This window comes from Mastomys coucha, unplaced genomic scaffold (genome assembly GCF_008632895.1).
Source record: "Mastomys coucha isolate ucsf_1 unplaced genomic scaffold, UCSF_Mcou_1 pScaffold6, whole genome shotgun sequence".
NCBI lineage: Eukaryota > Metazoa > Chordata > Mammalia > Rodentia > Muridae > Mastomys > Mastomys coucha.
Genome location: NW_022196912.1, coordinates 45405227 through 45424308, shown reverse-complemented (window position 1 = coordinate 45424308; position 19082 = coordinate 45405227). Strand labels below are relative to the sequence as shown.

Here is a 19082-nt window from a genome sequence, read left to right as displayed (position 1 = left end):
ACCTTGGCCTTGTTGCCGATTCTGTGGTTACTATGGTCGCAACCTGGGATGCTGATGCACTGGGGACAGGAGCTGTTCTCATGGTCCTTGTTGTGGTAACAAGGGACCTCTCACCTTCTAAGCTTGGGACCAAATGAAAATGAAGAGTAAAACAGACTGATGGAGACCTACTATGGTTTCATGCTGATAAAAGAGAACTAGAGGCAGCTCTATAGAACTCCCCCTATTTAAGTCTCCATCTCTGCCTCTACCCATCATGTTCCTCTTCATCTGCTTTGTTTTTCTGGAGGCCCTGAAACCTCTTCAGAAGACAGAAAATCATAGCCAAGAAGAAATCTGGGGCTAAGCAACACACCAGGTGTGAATCCCCATGGTAAGATATTTGTCAGTTATCCCTTGTTGTAGTATTATAAGACACAACACATAGAAGTTAAAATATTTGTCTTTAATAAGTGAATTCAAGGGATCTCTGTGGCTAAGCTTCCTCTAGAGATGAAGATTCTCTTATGTATTGGTAAATCCCTATGGCAAGGACATGGAGACATGTTCACGTTACTGTGAGACCATCTGCAGCCTGCAGAGTACAAGGAGGTAGTACAAAGATCACGACTTTGTCAAGTATTTAAATGTTGTGAGTTTTTATTTAAACTTATTTAAATATTAAATTTCAATATTTAAATGTGTGTGGCATTAATTTGCTGAATAAGTATCTGGCACCTACCAAGTGCCAGGCTGGGGTGATGGGCTGAATGGAGGGCAGTGAATAAGTGACCCACTACCCTTTCCTGAATGGAACCCACAGCATTGTGAGGATGCAAAGAAACAATGCAGCAATGTGCCCAAAGTACAGGCTAGCATGAAAGCGATCACATGCAAATGGGGAAACTGAGGCCTTGAGAGCTAGATTAGAGGTCCTGCTGGCCAATCAGGAAGAGGGTTGAAGTCTCTATGCTGCGGTGTGGAAACTGTTGGGCTTCTGTTCCTGCGCACTTTGCAAGCTGTGCCTGAAGTCTCCGGAAGGACAGGCTGTGTCCAGACTTTTATACCATGCTCGTTTCTCATGCTGGCTTTAAGCCAAAACCCCTTGTCTCTCTTCCCTGCATCCTCTGCCCTTGACGTCTTGGGGAACTCAGCCACAGCAAGGCTTGAATGATCAGGCTTATAATCCTCGAGATCACAGAAAGTCAAACTCCTGCCATCGTCTATGGCAGCAAAGTGTAAATGTGATATTTGCTTTCAATCTGAGAGAAATTTTGGGTTCTGTAATAAAGTCAAAAAACCCAGCTCTCTCTCTCTCTCTCTCTCTCTCTCTCTCTCTCTCTCTCTCTCTCTCTCTCTCTCTCTCTCTCTCTCTCTCGTGTATGTGTATGTGTAAGCTCCTTGTCATGTCTTTGCACAGACTTTCAGGTAGACCTTGGGATCTCCCCTGAACCCACACAATAGCTACCTGACTCCCCTGCCTTCTCTAACATCTACTGTGACTCCAAAAGAGATTCAGCAGTCATCCCCTACACACACAGTTAAGATCAACCCACTGCAGGAGATATTTTTGAATGAAATTCAATGCTGAAGAGCATGTAAAATTGGTTGTAATAGAGAAAGATTAGGCTGTGGAGTGAATTTGAGTCATAGGGCCACAGGACCCCTGTATTCTTGCCCTTACTCGAATGGACAATGGACTTCAGAGTAAAGCATGGGGGGTGTCTGAGAGCCTTATTCAGAGGATGCCAGGCTGAGTCTAAGTCCTGACTCTAGTTTGGGATAGGATGACATTACTGCTGGGTGTTACACAATGCTGTGTGCACTATCTCCTTAATACTCTATTCCTAGCTGATTACAGTGAGTGTACTGAGCAAGAAAGCTATGACCAGAGGCAGAGCATCAGGATAAATGGAGGTAATGAGGAACAGAAGACAAGGTAGGAGATAACAAGGAAGCTGATGATAAGGAGGAAATGGTGACAATTCTCCAAGTTGTTAAAGAACCATGACAGTTACATGCATGACCCGGGGAGTGCGAAAAGAGGGCCAGCAGAAGGGCTCAGCAGGGAAATGCACTTGATTTGCTTGGATCAATTACAATTGTACTGTATGACCTGAGTTCAATTCTCAGGATCTGTGTGGTGGGAGGAAAGGAATGACTTCAGCAAGTGTACTATAGGATGCACACATGCACACATGCACATGCACACGCACACGCACACACACACACACACATGCATGGGCACACAAAGAGGATAAATACACAATAAAAATAATAAACACATGCTTTTTATGTTTTCTGCATTCTGTATTTCTTTTGCTTATGCATTTGACTGTTAAATACAGGTACGTCCACGAGCACACTCTCATGTACATAGCAGGGCCAAGCTGTTGCTTCTTGCCAGGGACTCATTGTGTGTTTGTATTTAACTGAATAAATCATATTAGTGATTCCCAAGGTAGTATGGAAAGTAACAATAGAAGTCACAGGGCAAAATTTTTCCCGTACAGTAGTTTGAGACCACATTAAAGTGAGAAACTTGCCAGGTATAGTAAGTAGCACATGCCTTTAATTCCAGTGCTAGGGAGGCAGAGGCAGGAGGGTATCTGTGAGTTTGAGGCCAGGCTGGCCTACATAATGAGTCCAGGACAGCCAGAGATCCTGTCTTTAAAGAATAAAACAAATGAACAAGCAAAAGAAAAAAGAAAAAGAATAAAAGAAAAGAAAAGAAAAGAAGGAGTTCAGACAGGATCCTGTGAGCAGTGTACTTCAAACCATCTCAGGGTATTGACATGGAAAAAAATGTTTAAATCCAAACACATATTGATACATATCAACTGGGAAATATATAAGGTAAAGATATCCTACTAAATCTTAACTGGATATGTGCAAAGTAACAGGTACGCAAACACTGAGAAGAATGATTGCTTCGGCACAATCAGGAGAATCATGAGGATAGAGCCAGCGTTGGGAAAGATGCCAAAATCAGTGGTCCCAGGAACTTCCAAAGAAGCTGCTCAGTCAATCACAGAGATGCTTATTGCAAATAAAGGGGACCATAGCTAGCCGGACAGGGTGCTGCAACCTCAGTAATGCTTGGAAGCTGATCAAAATTTACAAGTGGTAGTCATAGCCAGCCTTAGCCTCCTGGGTACTGACTACCAGTCGGCATTAAATCACCTCAGCTATTTGCTCAGTTTATTTTTTTTCAAACGAAATAGGAATTTCTCTGACAATGGGTTAAAAATTAAATCTAACAATTACTGTCAGCTCCCTCTATCCCTTTCTCTCCAGCTTCCTCTACAACAGCTTGACTGAGTTTGTAGCACTGAATGTCTCTGACAAGCCCTGACAGAGCGAGCCCTGTCAGGGAACTGAAGCTGAGCGAGGCTCTTACAGGCAAGCGGGAGCCTCTACCAGGATACATGTTTGCCTCCCTGACTACAGCCATCAGCCCTGGGGATTTGCGCACTGTCATATGCTGGAGAGAGACTGCTGGGGTGAGTCTGAGCTACTGAGCTATCCATGGAGAATGCAGTTGGTTGCTCTGGATGCTGACTTAGAATTCAAGCAGCAACAGGAGGTATTCCCTGTGTGCTTTTTCAGTGATATGAAACAGATATTGGCATGATCATATTGATATGGTGAGGGGACCAATTGTTGGTCAATTTGATGGTAGCAAATACTAATTGTAATATGATATTGCTTTAAAAATTACATGGTACTTTTGATGTACATAAAGAAGCACTTGGAACCCTGTGTTTGCCATTCATAAGTAGCACTACATGAGAACATTGTGTGGGGTGGCAACTCATAAATATCTCATTGTATTTGGGAGTCATTATCACTGAGCAATTAAAGGAAACTTAAAATTCAGGTTTTATATAATGAATATATTAAAAATTTATCTCAACATGGAGTACTGGATTAAGTCTTTGAATTCCAAAATGTGTTTCAAGGAATAAATTGTCAGTTCTCCATACTACAATGGGAACGGAATGTTCTGTTCTATCTTTAGGTCATGTCCTTGGCTCAAGGCCAGCTTGGGTATCATCTCTGCTTATCACTTATTTGCCCTTTGTTAGTGACAAGAGTCAGGATCCCAATTAGCATTGACACAAGGCACAGCAACACTGATTTCACTTTCACAGTGTTAGAATTAGTGTTAGTCTTAGAAGTAATGTAGGTGTGTTCACATTCTTGCATGCACAAGGCTTAATACAACAGTAAATCATTACTTCAGTGTCCAAGTTCAAACATGTTACTGTTTGAACACACTGACTGCAAAGTGCAAATGTGGAAATATATGGTTTCTGTAATAAAGACAAAAATGCACCCCATTCCATGATCTCATGTGTATGTGCGTGTGTATAGATGTATATGTAAAAGAGATAGAGGAAATTTAGCTAAGTATCTAATATTACAGTTAAGGAAAATAAAGACCAATCTAAGAGATGGCCTGGCATTTTACAGACCCTTCAGGAGAGGCAGAGAGATGTAAATTCCCCTGGGCTAGAAGTCTGGGTACAGATAGCTCATATTTCACTCTATATCAAGACATGATACTTTGTAGTAATTGATTGTCAACTTGTAAGGACCTAGAATCATCTCGAGGCATGTTTATGGATGGAGGTCTAGAATAGGTGAACTGAGGTGAGAAGACACATCCTAAATGTGGGCAACACCAATCTCTGAGTAGGGATGCTGGCTGAACAAAAAGGAGAAAGTGACCTGGGCACCCCCATTCATCCTTCTCTGGTTCCTAACTACAGACACAGCCTGACCATTTGCCTCAGGCTACAGCGGCCAAACCTTCCCCCATCACAATGGACTTCCCCTCAAACTGCATACCCTAAACCCTTTCTTTTATTTTATCATGGCAGTGAGAAAAGCAAGCAGTACATACTGTTCCTCAAGAATCAAATGGGTTAAGTGATCTTTCCTATGAGGAATGTGGCCTAGCTGTAGGGCTTTTGTCATCTCCTACCACCCTGGAACCTGTGTTCCTCACTCCTGTAGGCCTGATGACCCCTCAAGCTCCTCCCACTCCTCCTAGGTCCCTGTGTGGTTCATGTGATGTTGGTCCCCATCTGCTTGTAAGCTCTGAGATATGGAGGCTGACACTTGTCTCAGAAAGCAAGCCTGTTCTCATTTCTTCTTCATACTGTGTTAGGCATAAAAAAAAATAGCTGTAAAGCCAATGCAGGGTCTTTCTGCATCTGAAACCTAAATTATCATGCTTGAAAGCAGACTGCTTAGCACAAAGGAACAGGTGTGGGCTGAGTGGAGCCTTCCACCTCACAAAGCCAGAGTCATCTGAGGAAAACAAGTGACCCAGACAAACATTTGCAATCCTTGTTCAGACCAATCAGTTGTGGGTTTCAAAGATGGCACCAGGCTAGATACTGCCTGCCATGGATAAAAATGTGCATCTTTCATGCACATTTACATGTGTGTCACCCTCCCCTTGATACCCTAGAGAAATATGGGATAGCAGGCACTAAGTAGTCACAATAACTACCTTTGCCGAGTAACTACCATGTGACTTGAGTTTTAATTTCATGAACACAGCTAGAAAGTCCAACTTGAAGTCAGCAATTCTGAGTGTTCACCCCATAGCCTCCAGGTGGCGTTTGCTAGGTGTCACGGACAAGCTAGGCTGCCTGACATAGCCACCCGTGGGGTCTTTGTCTCCACGCAGGGAAGGGTACAGCCTCTGATCAACTCTGACTGACTTACCTGTGAAATTTTAATGTTTTATAATTAAACTTTAAGAGTTGTTTAATATCTAAGGTAACTGAGTTTAACATCCCTTTTAGCAACTCCTCAAGTGTAATATTTATTGATCAGTACAGTTTCTTATGTGATTATGGTTTTTATTAAATTGCCTGCATTTCTGTTTTTAAGATTTAGGGTTCTGAATCTTAGACAAGGTTCTTGGCCATCTACTGCTCTGAAGCAAGGTGGCAACTTGCTCTCCCCATGTCCCCCATCTTCAAATTTAGGATCCTCTCCTAGACTAACTAAACTAACTAACTAAAACTGAGTCAACATGTCTGAAAAGCCTAATGATGCAGAACCCCTCCAGGATCCCTCTTCTTTTAGTTAGGACAAAGTAAGGTCCTCCTTCTCTTTTTTAATGGTCCTTCTTTGAACTGTTGTGGGTACCTTCAACATTGCAATGGCTCTATCTCAATTTTCCTATGATACCTACATTACTGTATCAGCCTTGCACAAATCCCTTGGTGTGTCTGTCAGGCAACCACCATTTGCACTAGCCTCATACTGAAGAGGCTTGAATCTAAGCTCTGCCTCTGGGCCTTTTCCTGCCTCAGTTTTCTCATCTTTAATGTTGGAATATTCATGGCTCATGAGCCTTGAATGGTGTATCAACTGGCAGGAAGTCCAACACAGGACTTGGCCACGCATGACCTGAACCTGGAGTCTGTTGTCACTCCAGCATGCTGATATATGCCTGATACTTGGCTAAGGGCCAGAGAAAAGTACCCATTTTCTTCTGAATGCCTGGAGCACATGCGGCATTCACGTGACACATTCTATTTTATAGAGTAACTCGTTCATAAGGTCTCACATTTGTAAAATATTCCAATCCTTTAGATGAAATAGAAGAATGTTGGGAATATTGACTGGCTACTGACACCAACTTCCAAGGCTCGAGCCATTTTTGCAATGTGTGAGACTTCACACACTCGTTCCTCCTCTCTGCTCTTAAAAAAGATTCTGGACTCACTACACAACTTACTGTGCTTCCTTGTCACCTGTCTTTGTCAGATGCCCCAGCCACTCTGCTCCTTATAACTTCCGCTGATTTGTTGAATGGATATGAGCAGCACTTATCCACTCTCCTGTGGCTGAATTACCACGGAATCAAGAAATTTAAGAGACAAACTGTTGACATCAGTTGAGGTTTTCTTAACTGGACCATCAAGCTGAAACCAGGAGAGCCACAAAGAAAAGTCTATTCTCACCATCCTGCCTAACGTTCCTCACACTAGCCAGAGATAGACCATGATTTTACCATTCCCCACCCCTCCCATTTGCCCTAATACCCACGGCTATGACTGCTCTCTTGGTTAGGCATGGTTTGTGCCAGAGCCGACTTTTCCCGTTTCTGTGAAACTGTCATCAACCACGAAGAGTATCTCTTTGAAATTTTTTCCTATCCCAGCTTACCCTTTCAGTGGTAATTTCTTGTGCTACTTTCTAAAAACTACGATGACGTCTGTTCCTATCCTCCACTGAACTGTGAGCTCCATGGAGCAGGAAATGTGAACATTTGGCTCTCTGGTGCTCTGGTGCAAAGAGCTGTGCTCAAAAACCTGGAAGGTGTTCAACAGTATTGGTCAAAGGAGTAAACAGGAGTGGGAAGTCACTTTAGGTGAGTACCCAAGCTTCACACAAAAGATGGATGGGAAATAATTAGAAATGTAAAATGTTTCAGGTTTTGAAATAAGTCATCAGGAATATTGTAAATAGCCTTTTTAGCACATTTTTTTTTGAGTTGCAAGTAATGAAAGGACAAAATTGGAAATAAAAATAAGGAGAACAGATGACATGGTTAATGGCATAAAACAACCTAACAAAGCAAACTGCATCAAGCATAAAGAGGAGCACAATTGCATTTCCATTGGCTTTTCAAAGAAAATAAAGAGACATAGGCTTTCTAGTCTCGGCGTCACAAATCTGCAGTCAGAAGTAAGAGTAACTGCTTTATGTGCATCAGCAAAGTGTATTAGTCCTGAGTCGATTGCTATAGATTTCTCCTGTCCACAATGCCTAAGCCAGGTTTGGGAGCTTCTCATGTAGTGAGCGGAGAATAAGGGCCTAGGGGTGAGCAGACTGCCCAGGACTCAGCTTCCCTCTTGCTACATAGCCCTGGTGCACACACTATTATTCATCAGAGAAGAAAATCACCTGCTGGACAAGTGATTGTGTTGCATTAATTTCACAGAATTTATGACAGCAGATTATTTGAAGATTTATAGACAGCTCAATAAATAAGGATGTCTTTTCTCTATAATGCTCCTTTGTATGTATTCATGAAAAGGTTCACATGTATCCTGTCTGTTTTGTTCTTTTGAAAACAGGGACACCCTCAGGTAGTCAAGGGCAGTTGTTCAATGAACTCTAGATAACTGCTTATATCTTCTTGTCCATTTAGAGATTATAACCATGTGGGATTATGACACATAGCTCACCCTAAAAAAACAAGCATTTTACCGACTGAGCCATCATCTTTCCAACCTCTATAAAACAACATTTAATGTTTGTTGTAAGTTGATGTCTTCCTATTGGTCCACCTGGGGAGACTGACTATTCCTGGAGTTTCGCTGCCCCCTCACTGCAAGTGTTGTCTTCTCCCTCATTGTTCAGAAGCTATGAGATCCTGACCCTGAAGAAGGCATGCTCCATGATCATATTGTGAGTGTCAAGACACCCTTTCCCTATTCTTGGTGCCAGAGGACTAGCCAGGGATAGATGAGCCCAAGGAAGCAGCACAGAGACGGTGTTGGGATACAAAAGACTAAGAAGTGGGTTTCCAACTTCATCTGAGCCCAGGGATATGTGCTTGGTACTGTGGCTCTGCTGTGCTTTCCTTCCTCTGGCATTAGACCCACTACAGTGCTTGTGTGGTAAGGACTCTTAGAGCATGGAATAGCTACACAGTGCTTATTAACTACTGGAATTTTATTCCTTTGAGTTTCATAGATGTACAGCCAGGACACACCACTGACTTCATACAACCAAAGATGTTTCTGTGTGTTTTAGACAAGCAATACTTTTTCATAGTGAGAACCTCCAGGGCTTCTCTATTCAGCACATCTTTCTGGGTTTATATATTTCTAAAGAAATAAATTTCTATGTGTCAGTAACCTAAATGAGTAAATTCACCTCTAAATTCTCAGTCTAAGACTGAGATTTGCTACCCATGCATGTACACATATGAACAGATACACTACATGGAAATCTCTTTTTCTGAGCCCAATGGTGTAAGGTTATTAGCTAATCTACTTAGAAGCCCAAGACAAATAGAGTGCATGGTCAAAGCCTGTCTAGTCTCAATGAGTAAGTTCACAGCCAGTCTTGAAAATTTAGCAAAGCCCTATCTCAAAGCAAAATGTAAGAATAAAGGGGTTGGTGAGAAAGCTCAGTGGTAGAATGCTGGCGCAGCAGGTTCAGTTCCTAGTACCACAGCACACACATTTTGCCCTCCTCACTCCTGGACAGAGCTCTTTCATATTGAAGACAATGCTCTCCATTTAAATGCAAATATATTAAATACATTTAAATGCAATATCTAGAAATAGTTTTCCTAGATGTAATAGTCATGTAGAGAAGGCCATAAGACAGCCCAATGTATATTCTAGAGCTCTGTGTAGTTGTATGTGTGCATACGCACTGTCACCAGCTCACTCTAAGAGCATCCCACAAAATGGAACACTGTTCCCCAGGCTCAAGATTCCCCCTTACAACTGCTGGTAAGAGCCACTATTCAGACTCCCAACATCATTAGTTTGGCCTTTTCCTTGAATTGGAATCATGCAACATAATTTTATTTTTAATACATAGTCTCATGTGGCCCAGACTAACGTTGAACTTTCTTTTTAGCTAAAGCTGTCCTTGAACTCCGAAATCTTACTTCTACTTCCCAAGTGCTGGGTCACAGGTACGAGTCACCATACCTGGCTGTGCCTAGATTCTTTCTGTCAATACAACCTTTATGAGTCTGAGTTGTGTTATTTACTAAGTGAATTCTAATGAACCACTAGATCCCTAAGCAATGCATGAGGTGAAGGCAAATTTAGAGACCCCCTTTGTCTCAGGTCTTGTGCCAGAATGTCCATCACCCTTCCTCATGCCCCCAGGACAACCCACACTTGCTCAACCTTGTATGCAGAAACTTGAGACAATAGAGTCAAAGCTTAGCAACATGCAGTTAAGCAAATCACTAATTCCATCCAAGTCTCTCAAGCATGAATATATTAACAGCACCGCCTAACACATTTGCAGTGGTGACTGAATAAGATAGTCCATGTGAGATTATCTCTAACGGGAACATCCCCCCACATCCCATCCTTTCCTTAAGTAAAGAGTGAGTTAAACTATCCACCTTCTAGATCCCAGTTGATTCCATGCCACTCATTCTGACACATCAATAAAAGCTTTTGTTTTAAACCCTTACTCACACAGGAACTATTGTGTTCATGGCACCTACCTTGTAGGGTACTACAACAGTATGAGTTAAGGTAGCCCAACTATGTATGTCCATTTGTTTACTGCTGGTGTAAGTAAAATCCATGACATTAGTTATACCAAGAAACTAAAGAAAAGTATGTACAAGTGACAGAAGAACAACAGACAATTCTACAGTGATTTTAAACAATGAAGGGATACAAATATCTACCTAATTCAGTAGCACAGGCTGTATTAAATGTGAAATATTAATGGTTCTGCAGCAGGAAGAGGAAGAGAGGTGTCCTTATCTCACTTATATTCGTGGGGCTCCAGTTAACACTGGGAGTTAATCGCCTAACATATTCACATGAATATTGAAAGAGAATGTGCTTTGTTTGCATATGAAATTATCTCATACCAGGAAAACAGAAGGAACTCTTCCCAAGAATATTAAAGGGGTAAGGAACTCCACAAGGTGGCCAGACTGAAGACGTACACCAGGATTACTCGCTGCTCATTGTTTTTGTCTTCGAAACATGGATAGAGAAATGGCACAAAACCCTTCTTCACTATGAAGACAGCCAAGAACATACAGATAGAATACACAGAATCCATGAGGGGAAAGATAGGATTCGCCTGCAGGACAGAGGTGAGGTGACTAAAGATGCTCAAGCCTCAAGTACAAGGTTACTTGTCTATAGTCTGTCTCTGAGTAGGTAAACTGGGGATATGGGTGTCAGGTAATACATCTTAATGTTCACAACAAACAGGCTGTTATTATTAGACAGAGACTATGTCCTTGCTGATATTAGGGAACAACTAAGAAGACTTAGTATAAAGCCAATATTACCAAATCAGTATGGAATTGGCAGAAGCAAGGAGGAAAAAAGATCATTTGGAAATATAAAAACTTAGAAATAGCCCATTCTATGTGAAAAATATTATATGACACCGGTGTAGCACATTGTGTACACAGAGGTGGCTTTTCTCAAGGAGGCATTCTATGTGAGGATCCACAATGGAAAAAAATAGTATCAGACCACCATGGAATGACGTATACAGATACATACTTCATATCTAGTAAAGAGTCAATATTTTAAGAAGCTGTAAGTGCATTGCAGAAGTTGTGAGTATGATTATTACTGAGGATAGGGAGAATTTCTAGATGCCATAGGAAAGGAGTCACAGAATGGGTAGATTTGGCTACATAAAAAAATAAGCATCACCATGTGAGAAAAGGCCCCAGATGCTCAGACGCTCTGTAAGCAGACTAAGTGGATGGGGAGGAAACACTCGCAACACGTGTTTGAAACTATCACCATTCCCAATGTAGGAAACATGAAACTTAGCAATAAAAACACTATGCAGTAGATCAAGGGTCAAGAAAAGGTCACAAAAGTGGAAATAAGGTAGAAGACTCTCATAAAGAATGCCCAAGGTCATCACCAGCCAGGTGACACACATGCTAAACAAAGGTCATCACCAGCCAGGTGACACACATGCTAAAACAAGGCACAATTTCACCAACAAAACCAACAAGAATTCAGAAGGTCATTAGTAGCCGGTGTAACTAAGCACAGGATACTGGACAGCCATGCCTGCATCACTGATTACCATTCTGAGCATCACTCCCTGCCCCCACAGCCTCATACCCCAGAGTCTCTCCTGGGGTAGAAATGAAGGGCAGGTGTCCAGGCATCACAGTGCTGTCTACAACACTGCTTTTGGAGTGACCACCTTCAGAAACCCATCTGTGGTATACTAACAAGGGAAGAGCACTACAAAATCAAAGTTACATGGCACTATGTAATATTCTGTGACTCCTTTTTTAAAAAAATGAGGTAGATTATGCTATTGTGAGCCAGAGAGGCACCTATAATACATGATAGATAGAGAAAGGGAAGTTTCCAGAACAGCCTCATAGCTTAATCCCATTGTTGGAGACACAAAAGTATTTTGTATCAACACAGGTACTTCGACGGGTAGGTGGGAGCAAACTTGAACTTCTGGACCGAGGAGCAAGTGAGACAAGCTCTTGATGTGGAGCTCTCTCCTGCCTTGCTCAGTCTAATTGTGCTCTTGAAATTTCAAAAAGAAACTCAGGCAGAGAAACACATGGATCTCTTTTCATAAATATGTTCATGGCTCCAATCAGAAATGCCAGCCTCCGAAGAACTGACAGAAACAGTTGATGTATACACACACACACACACACACACACACACACACACACACACACACACACGTTTAAGGTTTCAATGTATACATTATATATGCTACTGTGTCACATAGGATGTTCCATGCAAATGCATGTGTGTTGAACACACTCCCCATATCTCCCTATACTACCATTTCCTTTATGCCTCTCCCTGAGTCATCTTTGTTTCACTAGGAAGTTTGCCTTCCAATTTTATGTGACATCATATACTTGACTTTATGTATCTCTATAAAATCTAGGAACCATGAATGACAGAAAATATGACATTTGTGTTTCTGAGATGAACTTAATTCACCTGATATGATTAACTCTAGTTATATCCATTTCTCTCTCAACAAATGACACAATTTCATTTTTTCTTTAAATCTGAAAATTCCCATGGTGCATATATAGCAGATTTTCTCTATCCACTCCTTGGTTGTTGGACACATAGGCTGAGTGAGGGACAGCTGCATTTTTAAGGGAAATGGATTATTGTCTCTAAATATCTGTAAAGCTTCATTTCAAGGGATCCGGTTTGTGTTACAATGGCTTTGAGGAATCTTTTGACACAGCCCATGACTGGACCAACAATATTTGGGTTTTCCTCCTTTCTAACCAACAGGAACTTTTGTAAACGTACATAAATGAAACCACTAACACTTGCAAAGGATGATCACCACACAGCCTGCAGTCTACACACAGCCCTGGGATAAAGACCCACAGAGACCAGTCTATTAGCACCATGACACAGGCTACTTAGAGGACTCTATGAAAAGGCCACTGGGAGCACATCAACAATAGGAGCACAATGGTCAGAGCTTCGCATAGTCACAACCACAGCAGACATTGCCTCATCTCTGTAAAACTGCTTTGTTATGAAAGATGGCTTTTACTGATGACAGGTCCATGGGAGAGTTTACTCATGGATGAGGGACATAAGGATGCACCATTAGCCTTTGGAAGATATATGGATGGCAAATTGTACTAAGAACTAAAAGAGAGGCTTGCAGCTTGGCTAATAGATCTGAGTTTATCCTGTGACGTAGGGGTGAGGGGGAACAGACAGAGTATTTTCGTGACAAATGGCTTTGCTGATATTGAGGCCATGGAAAGGATTTGCGAAAGCAATGGCACGGGGAGTCACTTTGCTTCATTGACTGAAGTCTTTTCTAACTTACTGTTTAGGGAGGAGAATCTGCAATGTGCACTCGGGAGTCCTCCCCTGAGAGCTATTTTATATACCATGCTCCCTGCAGTAAGCACAGGGCCTCCAGTTTGCCAGAGGGCAAGAAAGCCTCTGTTTTGTCAGAGATCCAGGTCTCTTAGGAGCCCATCTACATGAAGACTACCAGTGCAAAGCCACGTGGATTAGAGTCCAGGTTTGCAGGGCACCTGCTGCACTTCAAGTATTCACTGCCCCCTGCTGGAGACTCTGAGGCGTTCTTTTAATTCAGACTTTAATGAAGTCACTGTGCTTCCTATCTGAAGGAAATTCAGCCCCTCTTCTTCGCAGCAACTTTCCTTCCTTATATTGACTGAAAATTGGTAATTACTGGAAAACACGAGAATGAAGGGGAGACACGCTCTTCTGCCTAATGTGTTCTTGTGGAAGCCCCCTGAAACAGAGGATGCACACAGAAGGACTGCTTCTTATGCTGACAGCCGTGAGCTAACGCCACCAGCATGATACACATCTCCAAACATACTTTGGAAAGGTCAGGCAGATCACAACCTCACAAAAGAAGGTGCTGACTTAAGGGAGGCCACCCAGACAGCGCTACCTCCCCAAACCTCCTGTCAGACCAGACAGCTCCACTTGCAAATTAGGGAACTGTAGATCCAGGTATCTTATAAGATAGTGTACTTAGCAAGAAAAATAAAATAAAACAGCCAAGGCAATAAAGTCACCCTTGCTCTTACCCTGTTTGTTTCTAAGTTGCGTGTGTGTGTGTGTGTGTGTGTGTGTGTGTGTGTGTGTGTGTGTGTGTTAAAACACAAACGAATTGGAAGGAAGCATCTTCAGCATTTCCCAGTGTAAACTCAGGAACACAGAAATGGAATAGCAGCACAAGTGCCTTTTCTTGGTAAAGTGATTCAAAAGCAAGTGCGCATGTGTGGGCTGAGGTTGGGAAGCTAGAAAGGAGAGTATGAAAGGGGAGAAAGAAGTCTCCAGAGAGAGAGGAAAAGATAGTGATTAATGCATAAGGCAAGAACTCAAAGGGGGGATTAGGATGGGGGAGGAAGCAGCAAGAGAGGGCTGAGATGGGGGACGGAGGGAGGAAAGATATTAAAACAAAATATACATGAAAGTCCCATAGTAAAACCCATTATTGTGTGTACTAATCAAAAAAAAACCTGACAAAACCCAAAATGTCCTTAAGTTTGTATCTTCATGTGTGTTTGAGTTTAAAACCAAACAGACACAGATCAAGTTTTCAGGGATGCTGCAAGCCGCAGTCAATTGTTGGGTGGTTCCCGTGTATGTGTAGGCCTGGCTCAGGGGGCCCATAAAGGAGAGGTTCTCAATCTGCAGGTTGCAACCTCTTTTGGTAAACCTTTACCTCCAAAACTAGTTACATTGCAATTGGTAACAGTAGCAAGATATCAGTTATGAAGTAGTAACAAAATAATTTTATGGTTCGGGTTCACCACAGCATGAGGAACTGTATTAAAGGGTTACAGCATTAGGAAGGTTGAGAACCACTGCCCTAGAGGGAAAACCTGACCCAATCAGACAGGCCTGGATTTGAGGTCCAGCGTGTGGTCTCGCAGCTCTTGTCCTGACTCCCACCTGCACAGTACTCGAAAGAACATGTACATGCTATATTTCTGCAAGCATAAAACTAATTAATTATCCTGGGACAAAGCAATGAAAAGACAGAAGAATGATTTTATAAACATTTGTAGTTCAATATTTAAAATGAAATTTCTATCTTCTATAGCCACTTAACCTGCTCTTCTCAGGGACTTTAGCCTTTCTCACCTTTATTTCCAAATAGCTAAAAAATACCCCTCACCTTCTCTTAAAATCCCCGAGCCTTAAGCTGGGTATAGTGATGCACATCTTTAAACACTTAGGAGGCAGAAGCAGGTAAATATCTGAGTTCAAGTTCAGGTTGGACTACAGAACAAGTTCTAGGATAGCCAGGGCTACACAGAGAAACCCTGTCTCAAAAAATCAAAATCAAACCCCCACATTCCCCATCCTCTAGTGTTCCCAGTTCAGTACATCTTGTCCCTATTATTGCTATCACCAGGATAGTCATTCTCTCTGCTGTCTCAGCACCAGGTGAGCTGTCCTTCCTTACTGTTTATACCTCATGGAAGACCCTCCCAGTCTGTCCCCACTGCAGCAGACCTGAGGACCTTGACCTGTGCTTTAACCACCTTGAGTCCACTTTCCCAGATGAGATGGGTCACTGTGGTTAGAAAACAAATGCAGGACTGGAGATGTCACTCAGTAAAATGCTTGCCTAGTAAGTGCAGGTCCCACTAAATATCCAGTATAAAACAAAACAAAACAAAACACTTGGTTGGGTGTCAGGGCACAAGCCTGTAATCCCAGCTGCTGAGGATGCTACCACAGAAAGTTTGAAATTTCAAGGCCAACTAACACTCCATGGGTGAATTGAATTCCAGTACTAGGTACCTCAATGAGAACCTATCTCAAAAGGAAAGCATGTTTTATAAGGAGCTGCAGTAATGTATGTTCCTAGCATGGTAAGGTTCTGGGTTTAACCCCGGACCACAGATTAAAGGCAATCAACCACCAAACAAAAGAAGAAATTTTTAAAAAGTAAAGAAAGTGAATGGACCATGCTTCCCTATGCCCCATCAACCGAAAGTTCCTGTTTTTGCAAAGCCATGGAAGTCTTGTCCTTGCAAAGTCTATGGAAGAAGACCCAGCTCCTGCAGGGACCTTTGAGACGATACCTGTGGAAGGAAACTAGACTTAGGTGAGGTCATGAGTACGGACATTTTGATGAGATTAACATCCTGTAAGAAAAGAGGCAAGTGTTCACTCTGTCACATGTGGGTACAGCAAGAAGGTTGAAAGCCAGCAAATGGCCCTCAACAGAACCCAACTCTTGGGTTTTTGGTATCTGTGACTAAGAAGTAAGTGGCTGCCTGTGTTTGTCATAGGAGTCTAATGGGGCTGAGACACAAGCTTCTTTGACTCCAGTGGAACTCCTAATTAGGAATGGCATATACATCCCTCCTTCTTGTCCTTCCATTATCTCAGCACAAGCCATGGCACACTTACGGCACCTCCTCAGAGCTGCCCTTGCTCTTAGCTTCCATCTTGGCTGGGACAGAGTGTGGGCCCTCCTTGTAGTTCATAAGTGTTGAGTTCCCTCTGTAAACAATTAAGTTGTCTTAGTGACATTGCAGGGGAAGAACAGCCTGCTTGTTACCATCGCTGAGTATGGACCACATATGTTGACTACAGATAGGAATGAATGGAAGAATCAACACAGAGAAAAGGGGAAGATAGTGGATGGGTCACTAGAAGGGTGAGCAGTGAAGCATACTGGGTATTCTGCTCTCTGGACAAATCCTGATCATCATACAATGGTGATATCTAGGAACCACCAAAATATGGAGAGACCTGGAGAGGACAGGTGTAAGATGTTGAGTAAAAAAATTAATGTGTTCTTCCATTCCATGAGCTGCACATCTCCAGGAACCCTATCCATGGTATTGCCTGGGTTCCTGCTCCTCTTTTTTTCTGTAAGGCCCTCCACACCTGTGGTTCTATTTGAAGAGATGACTGAGCAGAGGTGGTACTGTGTTCATTTCAGAGCACTGGGAAGGACCTTAGGCAGCCTGCCTCTGTGGTTTCAAGGGTTTACCATGTCTCCCAAGAGTGAGGAATTTAAATTCTTCCACTCTTCACCAACAAGATTGTGTCTGATATCTGGAAATGGCTCAATTCTTCAAGCCAGAGCTGAGAATTGTCCTGACAGGCAAACTCATTCCCAGCACTCAGCAGCAGTTGCGGAGAGATGGAGAGTATTGCACTCTACCCCCCGAACCTCCCAAGAGCATGGAGTAAGTCAATCAGAGGGCCCTGGCATAACCCAATTGCTTTGTTGGTTTAAAATCAATATGTTCTCTCTATATATTCATTTTTGATTATGAAACCCTCAATTTCAGCAAATCCATATAATTTTTTTTACTGCCTAGATGTTCCTCAGCAGCTGAAGAAATCGACCTTGCCTCACCCACGCCAAAGGTGGAATGTTGGACTCGTGAGCCTCTTCACTAGTGTCTGGGTCAGCACAGGCACATTCTTGTTCCCAAGGGGGTGTGCTTTTGTCTTTTGCTGCTGGATCAAGGAGGAGTGCAGAGCCAGTTGAGGACAGTGGCCTGCTGTGTGGGTATAAGATCTGGGGTTGGCATGGCAGAGCAGAACAGTTGGTCTGCTTGAGCTGAGGGTCTCTGGGAAGACCACCCGAATATACAAAGGTAGTCAGGGTCCATGACTCAGAACTGGGGACCCAGCTGTAGTCTCAGAATTTTTTTTTCATCACAATGTATATCTAACCACTTTACATTACATGATGCGATCTGTCATCTATAGCGTTCACAACTTCAGTCACACACACCCTTCAGTCTTATGTATTAAGTAAGTTTCGAGATTTTTCTTGGGCTGAATTCACAGCTTTCTTGTGCATCTGTCCCATAGGCTGCAGGCTGGACATGTCTGACTGCATGTTAACCTAATAAGCCAAGAAGACTAAACGAGATGAGGTGCAAACGTAGCTTGAATAGGGCCTGAGAGAGACAATGGCTCACATGAGGGAGGTTTCCTAATGCGGCTGAAAAGCAAGTGGGACAGGGAACACAGAAAGAGATGCTCATCTTTCCATTCTGCTGGCTAATGGCATCATTTTGCAGAACAAAATGAGCTGTTCTCTGGGGCCCAGGAATTAGCTCAGTGCAGGGCACTTGTAAAGCTCCAGGCCCTTCCCTGATACTCTACAGAAAGTCATTTTCTTGATTAAAGTCACTTATAGTCTCAGGAAAGAAACATATTTGAATGTCCTCAGGTTGCTGATTTATTTTGGCTTTGGGGTGGTCTGTTATTTTAAATCTTATAAATTTTATTCAAAAAAAAAAAAACCCTTGCAAATAAATAACAGCACCATACACCAAAAATGAACCAGACCCAAAGTCTATACAAGTCAGTGAGTTTCCATACAGTTAGAATAGGCATTTGGAATAGAATGCCACAGAGCTTCACATTAAAATTTATACTTTCAATATTGACTATTTTTATGTACTTATCTACCAACAAACCCACCAAATCCAAGACAAAGTAGAACCAGGAAAGCCATCATCCTTCAATCCTTTCATGACTCCTATGTCTTCCCTGAGCTCAGCCCTTTCTCATCTTTATACAGTCACCCTTTCCTGTTCTCTTTCTTCATGTTATACTATAATACCCACGGGCATTTTTGCATATATACTATTTTAAAGATAATTATTATTATTTTAAAATGTGTGCATGAGTGTGTGTGGGTATTTGCACATGAGTGAGGTGCCTGCAGAGTCCAGATGAGGGAGTTGTGTATCTCTTTGTAGTTATAGGTGATGATGAAATGTTGATGTGGTGCTGGAAACCAGTCTTGTTCTCTGCAAGACCAGTATCTGCTCTTTTTTTTAATTAGATATTTTTTATCTTTCCAAGTTTCCCCTC

At 42.3% G+C, this 19082-nt stretch overlaps 1 protein-coding gene and 1 long non-coding RNA gene across 16 annotated transcripts in view; one reads left to right on the top strand and one right to left on the bottom strand.

The window, feature by feature from the left end:
• The window catches only part of Myt1l (myelin transcription factor 1 like), a 393932-nt gene that overhangs the window by 233690 nt on the left and 141160 nt on the right, over window positions 1-19082 (bottom strand). The gene's annotated exons all lie outside the window — the stretch shown is intronic.
• LOC116079844 lies at window positions 3401-14268 on the top strand. The gene is made up of 4 exons (XR_004114170.1): window positions 3401-3482; window positions 6601-7381; window positions 10726-10828; window positions 12150-14268. It is a non-coding gene; the product is annotated as an uncharacterized LOC116079844 (long non-coding RNA).